The sequence below is a fragment of the Eublepharis macularius genome, chromosome 5, assembly GCF_028583425.1.
Source record: "Eublepharis macularius isolate TG4126 chromosome 5, MPM_Emac_v1.0, whole genome shotgun sequence".
Lineage (NCBI taxonomy): Eukaryota > Metazoa > Chordata > Lepidosauria > Squamata > Eublepharidae > Eublepharis > Eublepharis macularius.
This window is the reverse complement of record NC_072794.1, coordinates 56,762,540-56,779,711: the sequence shown is the minus strand read 5'-3', so window position 1 is coordinate 56,779,711 and position 17,172 is coordinate 56,762,540. Positions and strand designations below refer to the sequence as shown.

At 44.6% G+C, this 17,172-nt stretch overlaps 1 protein-coding gene across 3 annotated transcripts in view; it reads left to right on the top strand.

Annotated features, from left to right (window-relative positions):
• The window catches only part of LRRC8D (leucine rich repeat containing 8 VRAC subunit D), a 101,125-nt gene that overhangs the window by 21,170 nt on the left and 62,783 nt on the right, over positions 1-17,172 (top strand). Inside the window, exons 1-2 of one of the 3 annotated variants that reach the window (XM_054981889.1) lie at positions 13,861-13,932; positions 14,297-14,442. The gene's annotated coding sequence lies outside the window, so the exon portion shown is untranslated. Of the gene's footprint in view, positions 1-13,860; positions 13,933-14,296; positions 14,443-15,080; positions 15,193-17,172 lie in introns of those variants that run through there. The other 2 variants (XM_054981888.1, XM_054981887.1) reach the window with 2 other exon arrangements.

Here is a 17,172-nt window from a genome sequence, read left to right as displayed (position 1 = left end):
TGCCTTTGAGCTTTGTGTGTGTTTTTATTTCGTAATTTATATTTTGTTTTAACATTATTGCTTGCCTTTTGGTCATATTTTGCCTTGGGTTAAATAGGAAAGGCAGGATATAAATATTTCAAATGAATAAATAAAACACTCTGCAGCTTGCAGACAGCTACATGTGCATTTACCATAAACCAGACTGCTGTTTGCTCTGTGCCAACAGTCCACCCAACACATACCTACAATACTATAGCTATTAACTATAACCTTTTAAATTACCAAAATACTTCTAATCATGTAGGGTTGTATTTCCCCACTATTATTGAAGCTTTACCCACTCTGTGTGTATCTGGAATGAGGGGAAGGGCTTCCTAGTTTGTCTTCTCTTTCTCTCCTCAGCAAGAGGAACAGTAGCTCACACAAAAGAAGGAGATGGCCAAGGAGCCCAGCAGAGAGCAAGCTAGATATACAGAAAGGGAAGAAACACACACACACACACACACCGTGACCTGCTTGCTCTTCTTCCTGGGTGGCTGCCCTGGGTGATTTTATTCTCTTCTCTGTGGCCAGCTGTTTCAAGGTGGGAACTGCTTTCTAACTCCAAACCCCACTGGGCAAGGACCCTGCCTACTTCCCTGAAACATGGGCCGAGTACCACATTGGGAAACAATGCTCGGAAGAGCTGCAGGTGGTGCCTGAGCAACTGAATGAGTATCACTGACATAAAATGTTCACATTATGGTAAGAGTGTCTGAGAAGGCTCTGGGAGACCTGGGTCAAATCTCCTTAATCATAAAACCCCAGTCAGTATCTCTCAGCCTAACTGTTCTCACAGGATAAAAAGGAGGTGGGAGGGAACCTTTGGAGGAAGAAAAAGATGAAAACAATAATACATAAATGATACTGTTCTCTGTCTTTCAATATAGGAAGGAAGGTTGGGATAGAAGCAGAAGAGGCATCTTTAATGTACCAATAAACAAGTTCCACTGAAATAATTTTGACTGACTTCGGTTAGGATCATATTGTAAAACATGTTCTCTATTTTTTTATTCATAATCAGGGGTGACTTAAAAATAAGGGATTCGGCAGGAACACATTGTGCCTGGCTTTTATGTAGTATGGTAATGATCCTGCAGGTCCTTAATTCATAAAGAAAGCAAAGTGTGGGACGAACTTACTGTTTTCAAGTTCTCCCATAAACCCAGTTAGAAAAAGGTGTGTTGTAGTATATTAAAGACTAGTAGACTTTCTGTAGCTTACTAAGCTTTGGTGGGGTAGAGTAAGATGTATGCAGAATGTGAAATGTCTGGTTTTTGTTTTCCATTGGCTTAAATTAATCTTTTCTAGTTTATATGCTTGTTTTTTAAAAAGGAGAAAATCCTTCTGATATGTTTTGTTTTTCTAGTTTTTATTGAAATCCACATAATGTCATGTTTACATAAAAGAATTTAATGTCATTATCCTCTGTTTTTACTTTTGTCCTTTGGCAATGGCAGCCTGGATTTCACACATGAATAGAAGCAGGAGTAACGGGTCCTGTCTTGTATACAAATAGCCAAGTGACCCTGATCCATGGATACTTAAATTCAGAGATTGGAACCATGTACAGATAAGATAGATCCTCCTGCACACCTGAAAAATGCTCAGATTTGCAGAAAAATTAACAAAATACACTAGGGAGTTGAAAAAAACCAAAATGATCAAAGGAGTGCCTCTAGTTTTAACCAGATGCCCTCTGGGTTTGTTTCTAGGCAACCATAACAGTTCAGTCAGTATTCAAGGCTTGGTTTCCATAGTAAAAGGGTGGGGATAGGGCCCTTTCCAGGACTGTTTTAGCCTTTGAGGGAAGACTCATTGTGGCCAGGCCCAGAAGCAACCACTGCGCAATTTGATACCACATGACATATATGACTCACTCAGGCCTAGCTGTTTGCTGCCGTTCAGCAGCAATTTCCGCCCCCGCCCCAAAAGTCAGTGTAGTGTAGTTTTAGAATAGGAACAGGGTGACACAGGTTTCTAATCACCACTCTGCTGTGGAAGCTCAGTGGGTGACTTATCGAGTCGCACAACCTACCTCTCAGGGTTGTGGTGAGGATAATATTGGAGACAAGGAGAATTATGTAAGCTGCTTTGGGTTGCCATTGTGGAGAAGGGCAGTATATAAATTAAGTAATTTAAGAAATAAAGATGAAGATTGGGAGCATTTAAAAGGTAAGTTATTTAATGAGTTTGAAGGAGAGAAGGATGTAGGGAAAGATGAGCATATGGAGACTACTAGGAGGAGGGAAAGAAGAAATCGTGTGGGGAAGGGGATACAGGGGAAAGTGAGTGGGGCTGTTGCTGCGCAAATTAACATTGTTTCAGCGGCAGCTGCCACCACAGTGGCCGTTTCCACATGCTGTTAAAGAGACGGTCTACTTACTGAAGGATGGCGTTTTTTTTCCACAGATTCCAGATGCCTCCGATTTCAAAGCAGAAGCAGGCAGTTTGTCTTTTCTGAGACCAGGATTTCCCGCTCTTTCCTGTGCCGGGTCAAGGACGCTGATTAGATGCAAGACAAACGGCCTGCTTCTGCTTTGAAATCGGAGGCATCTGGAATCTGTGAAAAAAAATGCCAGCCTTCAGTAAGTAGACCGTCTCTTTAAGAGCATGTGGAAACGGCCAGTGTTTGTTTTATTTGCTTTCATTTCTCTTTCCCAGTGTATTTTCCCCTCTCTTTCCCCCTTGCACTTGGGCTTCCTCTGTTTGTGGCTTCACTTCCTGTGGCAGCCGTGTTATGCTTGGCTCTGTTTCCTGAGATGGCCATTTTGTGATTGAGTTCACCAGCCGGTATTGGAATTCCAAAGGTATCTACTGGCTCAAGAAGGTGGCAGACCCCTGGTCTAATTCATGGGGTTGGATTAGGGTTGCCAGTTCCCTAGTGGGGATGGGGATCTCCTGCTCCCATCCTCATCATCCTGCCACCATTCACCTGGCCAGCGGTGAAAAGGCACAGGGAAGGGCCTCCTGGGGCATGCTCCTGTCATGGTGCTGTGATGTCACTTCCTGCAGTGATGTCATCATTGCAAGCCCTGGGAGTGCTCCCGGGCTCTGTGCCAGGCTGATGGGGGGCCCAAATTGACCTGTCTCAAAGCCCAGGAGCACTCTTGGGGTCTGCTTGATGATGTCACTCCCGGAAGTGATGTAATCACAAGAAGACTCCACAGGTAAGTGCCAGGTCCCTCTCCCTCCTGCCCGGGAGGGTAAGGGAACATGGCAACTATAGGTTGGATCCATAGTAGTTTTTTGCCTGTGGAAGGTGATTTTCAAAGATTCTGCCCTATCTGCCCCCCCACCAACCACATACCCACTCGTAATACTGTTCCTGAGTGTACCCTGACCCCAGGAACAGAATTTCTGGGAAGTTAGGGGGCTGTAGTGAGGAGGAAGAGGAAAGTTCTGTTCCACCGCGTGAAGTGCCTTCTATCAACAGAAAACAACTTTTGGATCCAACTGATAATGTCTAAAATCCAGAAAGTGTGCCCAGCAGACCTTGAAAGTAAATTGTATGTGCGTGTTTCTGAAAATAGCTTTCAGGTAATACACAAACAATAAACATGTAAGGAGTGAAATATTACCACATACTAAATAGTTGATCAGATAAGTTTTAGAACAAGATTGCAAAAAAGCCATTTGTGTTTGCAAGGATCTGCTTTGCTGCAAATATAAGTTTCCCCCTTTATTAGGTTATTTAATTAAAATCCCCAAGGCAACACTGACTGTCGTGGATTTCTTAATATTTTCCACCTAAAGCCATTGTTTTTATTCCTTTGTTAAGCTTTTTTGCAGAAAATGTAGGATAGAGGTTATTTTTGTGGACTGAAATGTAATGTTCTATGACAAATTGCTGACCTTATTAAAAATAGAAAAAACATTTTAAAGCCTGTTTACTACTAAGTCACCCATGTGACTTAGAAAACTTTCTATATGTATTCTCAGTTGTTTTCTTAAAATATTCACAAGGGATCTAAACTGCAAGTCTAATCCATTGCATATTTAGAACTATATATTGGAAACCTTCATGACTATAATCCAGAAACTGAAAAATATACATTCTTGTTTCCCATTTTATATAAAAATCCTAAACTTCATAGAGAAAATAAAGAAGCCTTTTGCTGGGTTATGTTCATCATAATTCTGATTCTACATTTGATTTTTTAAAAATGTAAGGTGTGGACTCTGGCCAAGCCCATTGTTTTTAGAAACTCAAAGCCTGAATTTGAAAACCAGGCAAAGCTAAATAATTTTGAGTCCCATGAATTTTGCAGGATTGGATCCTACCACTAGGTCCTGTTAACCACATGATTCTCCAGCATGAGGCAGCTGAGGCTGACACAGGACTAGGGTTGCCAGGCGCCCTCGATCTCCCAGCGGGAGACTGGGGCCTGGCTCTTACCTCAGAGGAGCTTGTGTGCGTGTGCGTGAAGCGTGCGCGCGCTCCTGCAAGCGTGATGACATCACTTCTGGGAGTGATGTCATTACGCAGCCCCCGTTTGGCTGCTGATTGGGCCCGTTGTGGGCCCCTGCGGAGCGCAGGAATGCTCCCATGCCCCACAGGGGCCCACAATGGGCCCAATCCACGCCAAAACGGGCGCGGATTGGGCCTGTTTTGGCGCGGATTGGGCTCGTGGGCCCCTGCGGAGCGCAGGAACGCTCCTGCGCTCCACAGGGGCCCTGATCCAGGCCAAAACAGGCCTGATCCTGGGGCTACTGTGTGCGGGGGCGTGCAGCACCGCAGGGGGGCACGCATGGAAGGTGCGCGCGCCCCCCGCTGGCCAGGTAAGTGGGGGCAGGGGGGAGGGTGGGGGTGGGGGATCCCCCGCCCCCACTGGGTGTCTGGCAGCCCTACACAGGATGCTGGAGGAAAGTTTGGGTGCTAATGGAATGAAATGTATGGTCCAGGCCAAAGTGAAGCATGTATAATTCTCCCATTTTCATGCAACAGTGTTTTTTTAAAAAAAATATTTGTATTTTCCAAAAATTTTAAATATAACAGTAGGAACTTATAGCAAATAGCAAGTAACAATAAAGAATCTACAATTACATCTTACAACTTTGAAAGCTTTGAGAAAACTTGATACATTGGCATTTTGATAAACTATGTCTTACGTTATGTTGTTTGGATTCTTAATGAGTTATGATAAGCCTAACATTTCCAAATTGCAAATTGCTTATTGAGGAAGTTTTGTGACCAAAAAATCATTTCTAGAGAGATATTCCATAAAGGGTTCCCATTTAGTATCAAATTCTGTTGTTCTCATTCGATTAGTTTAAAAGCATATTTTCATTTGTTATTTTTTCCATCATAATTTGGTCCCAAGTTTTGCTATACCAGGTATTAAGGTTTGGTAACGTTTGTGATTTCCAATATGAGGCCATTGTAAACTTTGCTGCTACTAAAAAAGTAGTTATTAAATTTTTCCTGATTTGTGATATTGACTGGTCTTTCCAGGTGTCTAAAAAAAATCAATTCTGTTTTTAGGGGAATGGTGTATGATGTAATAAGGGCTATTTGGTGTAGTATTTTTTCCCAGAACTCCGTAATATGCTTGCATTCCCACCAAAAATACGCAAAGGAACCTACTTCACCACACTTTTTCCAATGAAGAGGTGAACATTTTGAATAAATTTTTGTTAGTTTTTGGGGAGTCAGATACCAATGATTAATAATTTTATAAGTTTGCAGCCTAGTGTTAATGACCTTGGAGTTGGATTGATTTGATGTCCAAATCTGTTCCCAGTCTTTTTTTGTTAGGGGTATACCACAATCTTGTTGCCACTTTGATTGTGCAGTTGTGATTTGGATGTCTTTGTTATGTATTAGTATGTTATAAATTTTAGAGACTAAATTTTTACAAGTAAACTCTGCTACTTCCAAAAATTGTTCAAAATTTGTTTTTGGTGTATTCATTATTTCCTTTTGTTTGATATCCTTTGAAAATAAGATAAATGAAAATATAAAAACCAAGGTATAGTTTGATCTATTTTTGTTTCTATTTCTCTCTTTCCTAGTAATCCTTGTTTGGTGGCTGTATCTGTTAGCCGTATTATGCAACAGTGTTAAATGAAGTGCTTAACTTTTGCCGAATTACAAGATTAGCTGTTTCATAGGACTGATAATAATGAAGGTATAATTTGATTTCCTTGCTTGGGAAGCAGTGTCCTGGTAATTTTACCATACTGATAATAACTGTGCCCCCTTCCACATGGCATCCATTTTGTGGGGGTGCCCATCAACAGTTCTCAGAATTTCAAAAGTGCCCACAGGCTCAGCACGGTTAAAGTCCTCTGTCCTATACAATAGCGGTATGCAGAGTAAAGGTGAATATTTAGTGAAAATGATGTGTGTTCTAACAGTATGGAATCAACACAACATTAAATTAGAATGCAAATGCAAAATGCAAATGCCTGAAATATCTATCTATGCAAGTGCCCCCCTTCAAAAAGAAAGTAGACAAATGCACAGAGGCTATCAGTATGCAGAACCTTTTGTGTATTTATTCTATTGATGGTTACTAGCTGAGAAAGCTAAATAGAACTTTAATTTTCATAGACAGTAAGCTTCTGAGAAGATGTTGGAAACATACCTGAAGGAATTGCAAATCCTTCTTATCCTCTGCTTCTGAGTTTCCCAGAATTTTAGTCTAATCTAATAATGCAATCAGGTATCTTTAAAGAAGATATTGTGACTGTTCAGTAATGTGGCGTATTTCAGATAATGTGCTGTATTGTGCCAGACCTTTATGCAACTTTAGCACTCTTCAGTTAAGAAATCAGGTAGAGCAAGTGTAGACTACACCTTGGGTATGCAGTGATAGCACCTTTAGTTTATGTGGTTATTTCAGTTTTCTTCAAGATAGGCTTACCATATGCCTGTTCAGGGTGTGTGAATGGCCTTCAACCTCAATTGCCTGCACTCAGTCAATTGAGCAGTAGGAGGAAATGTGTGTTACAGATGCTGTGGTGTCATTTCCTCAAAAGTAATGTTACAGCATCCATGACACTCTAGGAATTTCCTCTAATTTCTGTGGGTTTTATCAATAGGATTCCCAGGTGAGTGGTGAGTGGAGGCGGGGAGACCTGGCACTTACTAGGAGTTTTCCACTAACACTTGCGTGCTCCGGGCATCAACATGATGACATCACTTCTGGAAGTGATGTTGTTCCAGAAGTGAGCGCATACTCCGCATATGTTCCCTCAGTGATGGATGATCTCTGGGTGGCCAGAAAATTCGAGACTGGCAGACAAGCAGGTAAACTGCCAAGAGATTGCGGGCACCTCAGATCCCTATTTATTATAGAGATTGGGGAAATTCCTAGGGTATCACAGGGGATGTGATATCACTTCTACGTGGCTCTGCCCCCCAGTCTCACAGGATTCATTGACACAGGCCTGTTGACCCTACTCCAGAATCAGTTAAATGCTTGTGACAGTGAGAGGTTTTCATCTAATTTTTGCCATCTATGCTTTTAACTTGCTGTTTTTAATGGCATACACTTATCTTCCTGTAAAACAGGTGATATTTTGTTGAAGCTTTCTGTGGCCTGAAATCAACACAGCCACCACCTGAAAGCTGCTTTAAATGTCACACATGGTGAGTGTCTCCATACTGATAATGTACATTGGCTGGTTTTTTTCAGCACATCACTGCAGATTCCCCACCTCCATCTACAGTGAGGTGGAGAAAGAACCTAAGACACCTGGTGAGCTGCCTCACAGACAGTTGCCACGTGGAATGCTTTTTAAAAGTGAACTCTCTGGTGCCTGTGCAATGTGTATCAGTCATCTTCTCCACAAAGATCTTTTGTCTGAAAATCAGTTGACTGTAGAATGACATTTTACTAATGATTGTTTACCTATTGAACAGCCAGAAAGAAAAGGTTTTGTATATCAGTAGGCTGAATTGCTGTATACACAAGTTTATGTACTCGGCACACAAGTATTATATAGGAAACACCATCCTTGTAGTTTCACAAATTGTGTTTTTAGCTTGCTTTCTGTAATGTATATATGACTGTATCTCCCAGCCCTTTCATTTGGAGAGGAGTTAAAACACCGCTGATCCTAACTCCTGTCAAAGGGATGTACTAGACCAATTACCTCAGCACTGATAATAATTAGCATGATTCCCAGGAGATTGCTTCTCTGACCAAAAATACTTCCCTGACCAAAACCACTTAGCACCTTTTAAAAAAAGAAGAGAAAAGGAGACTCTAAGTACAGTGGGTAACCATTGTTGTTATACACTACAACCAATTAAGCTGTAAGCAAAGCTGGCTTCTATTTGGGAATAATCTTGCTATTATACCTAGCTAGTATATCAGGTTCCAACTCTGGAAGTATATATATATAAAATCTGTCACTGTAGAATTTTTCCTATTACTGGTTGTTTCAGTATATAATAATTGGATAAGAATTGTAAAGGAGTTTTACAGTAAATAGAGTAAGAGGTAGGTTTGCACTTTCTGTGAGGTACATATTTTCACACCGTGACAAAAGATGGGCTTTTGTCTATATATATATATATATACAAGAAATGGGAGTCTTAAGCTATAGAGCACTACAACCTCCCCAGAAGTAATTTTGATATATATGGTTGAAATCTGTCTTATTTTATGTAGAAGTATATATTTTTGTGCATAAAATAAAATTTAAAATCTAGCAGTTTTAGAGGCTGTTACCCAAATGGACAACTGAAATTGCCTTCCTCCAAGCTGGCATCAACATACCTTAAGTTGGGGTAGTTACTGGGGTCCACAGATTCTGATGGGGCTTACTTCTACCCCCCCCCCCAATGCATTTCCCCACTTGTAAACTTTCCTGGTGCCCATGCTTCCAGTCACATGCATTGCCTAGTGCTGTTGGGGGAATGGTATGCATGTGGCTGAGAACACATGTACTGAGAGGACTCATGAGTAAACTTGTGGAGGGGCACATGGGTGGGGAGGGAGGTCTAGGAATTCTCTGTCCCCCCCAAAAAAACCTGGAATTGGCCCTGCCTTCCTGAACATCTTCTGATTGAATAATAAGCATAAAGTACTGTTTTGTTCATCATGTAAGGCATGATTGAAACTGGTCTCATTTTGTCTTTGCACCTTCTGACTGCTCTCAGAACAAATATCAAGCTAGCTTTCAGTTCCACCTGGGCATTTAGTTTATAATTATAACTCAGTAGCAGGATAGTGGGTAGGATTTTTTGAAAGCTTTCTGAAACTGGCAAAGTCTTATATGGGAATCAAAGCAGAATTCCACTGTTGTGGATTTACAGTCCTGCAGAACATGTAAGATGTTTTTATTGATCCCTGTTGACACTGGAACAAATAGTGAATGCTGTTGCTGCAAACTGACTGAGATGATCATAGCTTTCACTAACTCTAGATGAGCAAGACTAAAGGGGGCCCAAAGTTGTTACAGAAGAGTAGCATTTATTTGGCCAAATGTAAGAGTTCTTGCAACAAAGATGTATCTTGAGACTTTCCATCTTGCCTGATCAGAAAGAACTGAAGGCATTGCAGAGTACTTCCATCCTTTTGACAGTTCTGTGGACAGAGAGCACCACCTCAGTACCAGTTCTTGAAAAGTGCATCATATGACGCTAAGCAGGATGGCAGCATTTCTATCATCCTTAGAACCGAGTCTGTGCTACATGTGATGTTCATTCCGAAGCATAATAAGAAAGTCACTATCAAGGAATGTGAATCACTTGAGACAAACAGTCATAGACTCCATGTAGGTTCTGGATATTTTTCCTCCAATTGCTGCTGTAGATAGAACATCGGGGGAGAACATCGGGGGGAGAACATCGGGCGCTCGGGGGAGATCTATCGGCCCGTCACCCTTTGGTGTGCGGGGTTCCCCAAGGGGCGATACTCTCCCCAATGTTATTTAACATCTATATGCGCCCCCTCGCCCAGTTGGTGCGGAGGTTTGGGCTGGGTTGTCATCAATACGCGGATGACACCCAACTTTTTCTGTTGATGGACGGCCGGCCAGACACGGCCCCAGACAATCTGGCCAGAGCTTTGGAGGCTGTGACGGCATGGTTGAATCAGAGCAGGCTGAAATTGAACCCAGTGAAGACGGAGGTCCTGCAGCTGGGACGGGGGCTGCCAGATGTTGGGATCCAGCTCCCTGCCCTGGATGGGACACCACTGGCAACTTTGCCAGTGGTAAAGAGTCTGGGTGTGCTCCTGGATGCCTCCCTATCGATGGAGGCCCAGGTCACGGCGGTTGCCAAGTCTGCATTTTTCCATCTTCGTCAGATCAGGCAACTTGCCCCCTACCTGACGCCCCAGGACCTGGCTACAGTGATCCATGCAACGGTCACCTCCAGGCTAGATTACTGTAACTCACTCTACGCTGGGCTACCCCTGGGCCTGATCCGGAAACTACAACTGGTCCAGAATGCGGCGGCACGGGTCCTGACTGGTATACCTTACCAGTCACACATCACACCTGTCCTGCGCCAGCTGCACTGGCTTCCAGTTGAATTCCGAATCAGGTTCAAAGTGTTGGTTCTTACCTTTAAAGCCCTGAGTGGGTTGGGACCGGCATATCTTCGGGACCGCCTCTCCCTGTACGTTCCCCGGAGATCGCTCCGATCAGCGAATAAATATTTACTTGTGGTCCCCGGCCCTAAGGAAGCCTGCCTCGCTTCAACCAGGGCCAGGGCTTTTTCAGTCCTGGCCCCAGCCTGGTGGAACGCTCTGTCAATGGAAACCCGGGCCCAGCGGGACATATTATCGTTCCGCCGGGCCTGTAAGACAGAGCTGTTCCGCCAGGCGTTTGGTGATTGAAGGGGGCGGTGCCATGTCGGCCTCCCACCTTTGGGGTGGGGAAGGTTCTCCCCACCACTGCACCTTGTTAATTTGTTTTATTATTTGTATATTGATTTTAGTTTTGTTTTTATCAATTTTAACTGTTCACCGCCCAGAGCCCCTGGGATGGGCGGTATATAAATTGAATAAATAATAATAATAATAATAATCAGATAAATATGATCATCATTCTTGGAAGCGTGGCGACAACTTACAAAGCACATTCTGGTGTAGTGGCAAGATAACTCCTGCAAACAGAATGGGTTCCTTATAGTATGGTGACCCACTTAAAGAACGCACACAAAAATCAATGAAACCGCAAAAGCTTGGGACTCACTTTCACAGGGTTCACAACAGATTGGGAAACACTTCCCTGATATATATATGTAAAAAAGTCCAGCTGTTGGAATGATTAGGAATATATGTGCCACGAGAAGCAAAAATGCATTGCATGTTTTTTGGAGTAAAAAATGCATAGTGAATCATGGGGGAGTAAAACCTATGAGGCTGGATAAAAGCGGTTTTTATTGGTTGTAGTTTGCAGTCATTTAGCTTTACAAATGTCTTTAAAAATCACTTTCTTTGTTACTCCTGCACAGTATTTCCCTTTTTAGTGAGGTTTTTCTCTCTTTGGTTCCATTGGATAGCTCATTCTGTCCTTCACCACCTTGTTTGTTTGTATTATATACAGGAATAGAGAATGATCAGATAAAGAGAATATAGTATTCAAAGTGATTTTAAGTGCCTGCAGTTGAAGTTTTGGCAGAGAATCAAGACCTTTTCAGGTTTTGCTTAGGACATTTGTATTTCCCATAGAAGCACCCATAAATAAAGTAAAAGCTTTGTATCCTGAAGACTGACTCTTAAGATGCTTCCCATGAAGATGCATTGCACTCTAATGGAAGAAATGATGTATGGTTGTATCCAAGATCAAAGGACCTTGCACTACAGAATTGTTTCTGGGCTGTCAGTCAGGCTTGTGTTAAAGATTTAGTGTGCCAGTCTGTATACTCTCCTTAGCTTTGCCACATGTACCCCATGAAAACATGCTGATGAGACCAGCGGTTAATCATAGCTCTCCACCCCGCTTTTCTGATGTACACACAATGAAATCAGTACATGCATTCACAGTACGTTTTATGTGCCTGTTAAAACTGTAATGTGTATCTTTGAAGGATGTGATCTTGCTCTGTACCCTGCTGGGTGGATGGCAACACAATGCCTTCTGCTTCTCCCTTGAGAGTTTCCACTGTCAAAATACTCTGATGTCTGTTGCCAGAAACAAGAATCGTGTCCCTGCACAGTGGGATCTGAGTCATTTGATGCCACATGGGAAGGAGGCAGGGAAACAGCAAGAGAAATAAGGAGGAACTGTGTTGTGCTGACTTCCTCCCTGCCTTTCCTTTCCTTTCGCTATTCAGTGATAGCCGCTGAAATGGGGGCGGGGGCAGATGTGGGTATTTCACATGTCTCAATGCCTGCTAGTAAATGGCAAGAAGGAATAAGCTGACCCACTTTTCTGTTGTTTTCTACTTCTCTGCTCTTTTGTTTGTTCAGCCTCATGCCTTTGCATGCACACTTCATGTGCATAGTTCTCAAAACTTTTCACTTTTTAATGATGTGGCTGTGATTTACAAAAGCGTTAACAATGGTTACTTTTCATGCTACTGGGAGTAAAATTTAACTTAAAGTCATGAATTTTCAAATCATACAGCCCCCATGGCCAGTTATGAAAGGTTGAGAAACTTTGCTGATCTGTTGAACCCAGCTTTAATACTGAATTGTTGAAGGGGAAAATTAAAATGTTCTTGAAATGTAGAGTCTGGCATCTTGACCAGTGGCACACAAGCTTGGACGTAAGATACGATCTAGTCTCTTCTTGGCACTGATGGTTGTGCCCAAAACCCTGTTCCTTGTGTGTTATTAGTAACACATATCTTTACCAAGCATATGTCTAAATGCTCAAAGCATTTGAGAGTAACTGCCATATAAATGTATTATACATTTAGAGAGCAACAGTAGAAATACTGAAACTCTGCTTCTTGTCCTCTGCTTATTATGCCAGTGTTGCATAGGGGTTAGAGTGTGCGACTAAGGCCTGACTGTCCTGGATTAGAATCTCCGCTCTGCCATGGAAGCTCATTGGCACATCACACTCTCTCAGCTTAACTGACCTCACAAGGTTGTTGGTCTGAGGATGAGGAGGGAGAACAACGTGATAAGCTGCTTTGGGTCCCCACAAGGGAGAAAAGTGGGCCGTAACAATAAAAAAATAAGCTATAGGTCAGTTAAATGGGGAAGGTGTTTTTAACAGCTAGTACTGTGTAAATTGACTGGCCATTCCAGTGAACAGCACATCCCTAAAGCATTAATAAGTATCAAGCGCTCTGATCTTTCCACTCAAGATGTTCAGTGAACAGGAAATGCAGACTTGTTCTGTGCCCTTGTCTGTTGCACTTCCTGCCAGTTTCCCTTTTTAACTCAGTCCATAGTTAGGCTGCAGTTTAGTAAGTATAGCTTGTGGATGGAGGGAGAAGGGAGTGTTAAGGCAGTCAATATAACCAGGCCAACCCATTCCTGTCTCGATTTTCGTGACATTTTGGCTTTGTGTACACCCCTTGGAGATTCTCCTCCTGACTTTTAAAAAAAGCGGCCTGCCACTGTAGATTTATACAAGGGCAAAGCCCCGTGCATTTTAAGAGCTCCTGCGGTGTGTGTGTGTTTTTAAAGTCCATAATAATTGCAGAGATGTGTGTGAGACTGAGTTTCCACGGTCAACATACTCTGATGATCTTAAGTCGCACCTCCGGTCAGAGCTACAGGAACATGCAACCGGCAAGATCAGCCCTAGTGCTCCCTGCTAAAACGGGGGCTAGGAGGGTTGCGTGAGATTGCTGTCCGAAATAAGGGTCCAGACCAGGCAGGCCGCCCCGTGCAAGCCTTTGGCAAGAGCATTGCTTATGCAAGCACATGCACGCTCAGCGCCCCAACCGAGCGGCTCTGCAAAGCGAGCGGAACTCGCGGCTGTTCGCAGCAATGGGTCCAAGGCTCATAGCTTGCTCTCCGGTCACCTTATCGAGGACTGCAAAAGGTATAGCTGTAAATGATTTCCTATCCGGACGTCGGGAATCGGTCGCGGTTGGCGGTTTCAGGAGAGGAGGCGAACGGCGCCAGGAATGGGAACTTTGTCGGTTGTGCAACTACCTCCTCCAACTCAAGTTTTGTTGGACAGAGGAGTGGGAGCGCGCCGGCCCGGGTGCACTTTCAAGGCTGGAGGGGAGGCGGGCGGGTAGCGAGCCCAAGCAGCCGCGGAGACCGCAACGAGCGCGAAGGGTGCGCTGGACAGACGAAGAGGGTGATCCGCGGGGCTGGGGAATGGGGCGAGGCGCTGCTTGGTAGTACCGAGCCGAGAGCAAAGTGTCTCTTTTCCCTTTTTCCGTCTCATTTTCTAACAGGAAGTGCCTGCACGTCTGGCTAGAATGACGGCGTGACACCGCTCGGCTTTGCCTCTGTCTCGAGTGCGCGTTTGGTCGGCGGCCCCATCTGCCCCCCGCAACTGCAGCCTCGGCGTACGGCAGGAAGAGGAGCGCAGCTCGACCAGGTAGGGACGGGGCGGGAGGATTGGCAAGCTGCCGCTTTGGTCCCGGCGGTGGTCCGGCTCTACCTCTAGGGGGGCAGCTCCTAGTACGGGTCTGCAGTAGAACAGCAGCGCTGGGGTCCGGCGGCACCTGAGAGACACGAACAGCCTGGAAATCTTGTGGGGCTCTGAGGGGCCGCTGGACGCAAATGCGGCTCCTCCTGGCCACCCGTCTCTTCCCCCGTGTGTTGTCCCCCGTCTCCATCCCGACCGCGCCGGCGGCTCGCTCGGCTTCGCTGCGCGCCAGGCGCTACTGCGCAATTGACAAGCCGGGCTGGTAGGGGCGGGAGGAGGAGAGGGGAAGAGCGGGCGGCGACGGGAAACGGCACGTTGCCCGCCTCGGCCGGAGCTGTGCAGTGAGCATGCCTCCCGCGACCGGCTCATTCCAGCCTGCCAGCGAGCGCCGGCTGTCGCTTCTCCTGGCCCTTTGTTCCTCCGTGCCGCCGCCCCAGGGATTTGACCGCGACCCGGGGAGCCTCGCACACAATGGTGGCGGCGTCGGCTGAGGAGCAGAAAGAAGCCAGCCGCCAGCATCAGGGCACGCCGGCCTCGGCCAGCAGCGGGAGGAGGAGGGGAAGCGACGCCGAGCTGCAGACGCGGCTTTGAACGGGGGCAGTCGCGGCTCCGGCCTCGCCGGGGCTTTTCTCGTAGGCTGAAAGAAGGGACGGGGGGAAGGCCTGGGAAAGGCTCGGCCGCCTCTTCCCTGTCGAAGCAGTAAGTTCGCCCTTCGCCCCCCAACCCCGGCAGGGTTGAGCGTGTTGGGTTTTTCATGGGGATCGGTTGATGGCAGCAGGGATTCCGGTGCAGAGGTCTTCTGGTCCAACCACCGGGGGCGGGGGGCGGGCTGCCTTTTTTGTATGCCCCCATGCCTATTTCGATTTGTTTTCTGCCCCTTTCAGAGCTTCAGACTGGAAGCTGTGGTGATGTGTCTGAAAATTGTGTAAAGATGTAATATAAATTATAGCAGCCATGGTGGTGAGTTGTGTGTCATAGGTAAAATGAAGATCCTAGCTAGCCCCATAGACTTGCTGCTGACTGCAGCAGGGTGAGTGTTTTTGTGCTGTCATGTCCCGGCCATGATCAATACTGGTACATTTTCAGCGTTTCCTCTCTCTGCTGCTTCTTGCAAGCTGTCTGGCAAGCCTGCCAAAGGTTGCCAAGATGAGGGCAGAGTTTGCTGTAGATAAGCAAAGCCTGGAGGGGAATTGCTGGTGGAGAACAGGAAAGCCAACCTTGCTTGAAATACCTGCTGAAGAAAGTAAGATCTGGGTCCAATAGCACCTTAAAGACTAACTAGATTTCCAAAGTATGGGCTTTTGAGAGTCAGAACTTTGATTCTCGAAAGCTCATATGATGGAAATCTAATTGGTCTTTAAGGTGCTGTTGGACCTGGATCTTACCCATCACTGTAGACCAACACGACTACCCACCTGAAACTGCTGAAGAAAGCATCCCTTTGGCTTTGTGGGAATGTTTCTGCCAGGTGTGATCTCCTCCACCGTCTCTGTGTACACTGTGGCTCAGTGGGTTCTATTAATAATTTGCTTGTTTTTGTAAAGAACGTTTTTATTTTGAGAGTGTAGCAGTGTGTCAGTAGTACGGTGATGGTAGATCAAAGAAGGGCTAGAGAAGAAACAAAGCTCCCTGATTGCATTTAGTAATAGCCAATAAAGTGCTCTGTTCCATGTGGGTGCTTCAGGTTGTCTTTTGTGGAAATGCTTCTTGGTCAGCAGAACTATTTTTTGGGACTGTGTGCTGAGTAATGTTGTATAATGTAAAATTATTACATATACATACAGTATAATATGGAGTCCATATATAGGACTTTGTTAAAGTAAAATTCCAACCACGTTTACCTTGCCCCTTCTCTGCTGCATATCTGCATCAGCAGCCATTCTGGTGATAACTTTCCTCATCACTGTTTTCCTTGTATTTTTTTCTGTGTTTTGTTGTTTTATCTTTGTTGTTTTCTCCTTTTCTGATATTCTTTATGGGGATTAGTTTCCTCTTTGCAGCAAGTAAGGATGTATGGAGATGTAATACTCTCCATTTGAGCCTCCTATGCAGATTTACTCCATTCTAAGGACATAGATTTCAGTAGGCTTAGACTGAAGTAATTGCATATGATTGATAATGGGAAATTGACTGTGCAATGATTCCCTAGGGGCGCCCCAGATTACAGATGACTCTTACAGCAGTAACCAATGTCCGTTTTTCCAATCAGGCATGTGAATTGTAATGGTGGTTGGTTGCTGAAATTAAAAACAAAAATATTAGGAATTGCTCATCCAAACAATGTCAGGCTGTGTAGGGATAACACTAATAGCAATTTTGTAATCTAGTCTGATGGGCTGTGGATCAACCGGTCTTCAGGCATTTCTGTCTGGGTATCTTCCCAGAGTTGCTGGCTTTTTTAAAATATAAGGCTACTATGCCTTTTAACAGATAGCTGCCATACAGAAAATTAACAGGTAAACCCTTTCCCATCAGTTCATTTTCATGGCAGAAAAGGGTTTATTGCCCAGTTTGCAAAAAGTGTAGCCAATCTTTAAAGGCACAAGGGCCCTGACCTTCGTTATTCAAGGAGTCGATTAAAATATTGCCCCATTGTCCCTCTATCACCAGACCAGCTTCAGGATGGGGTTCTTGCTGGTTTTGGACAGAGGTGTGAGGTGCTCAGCTCTGCTGAAAATG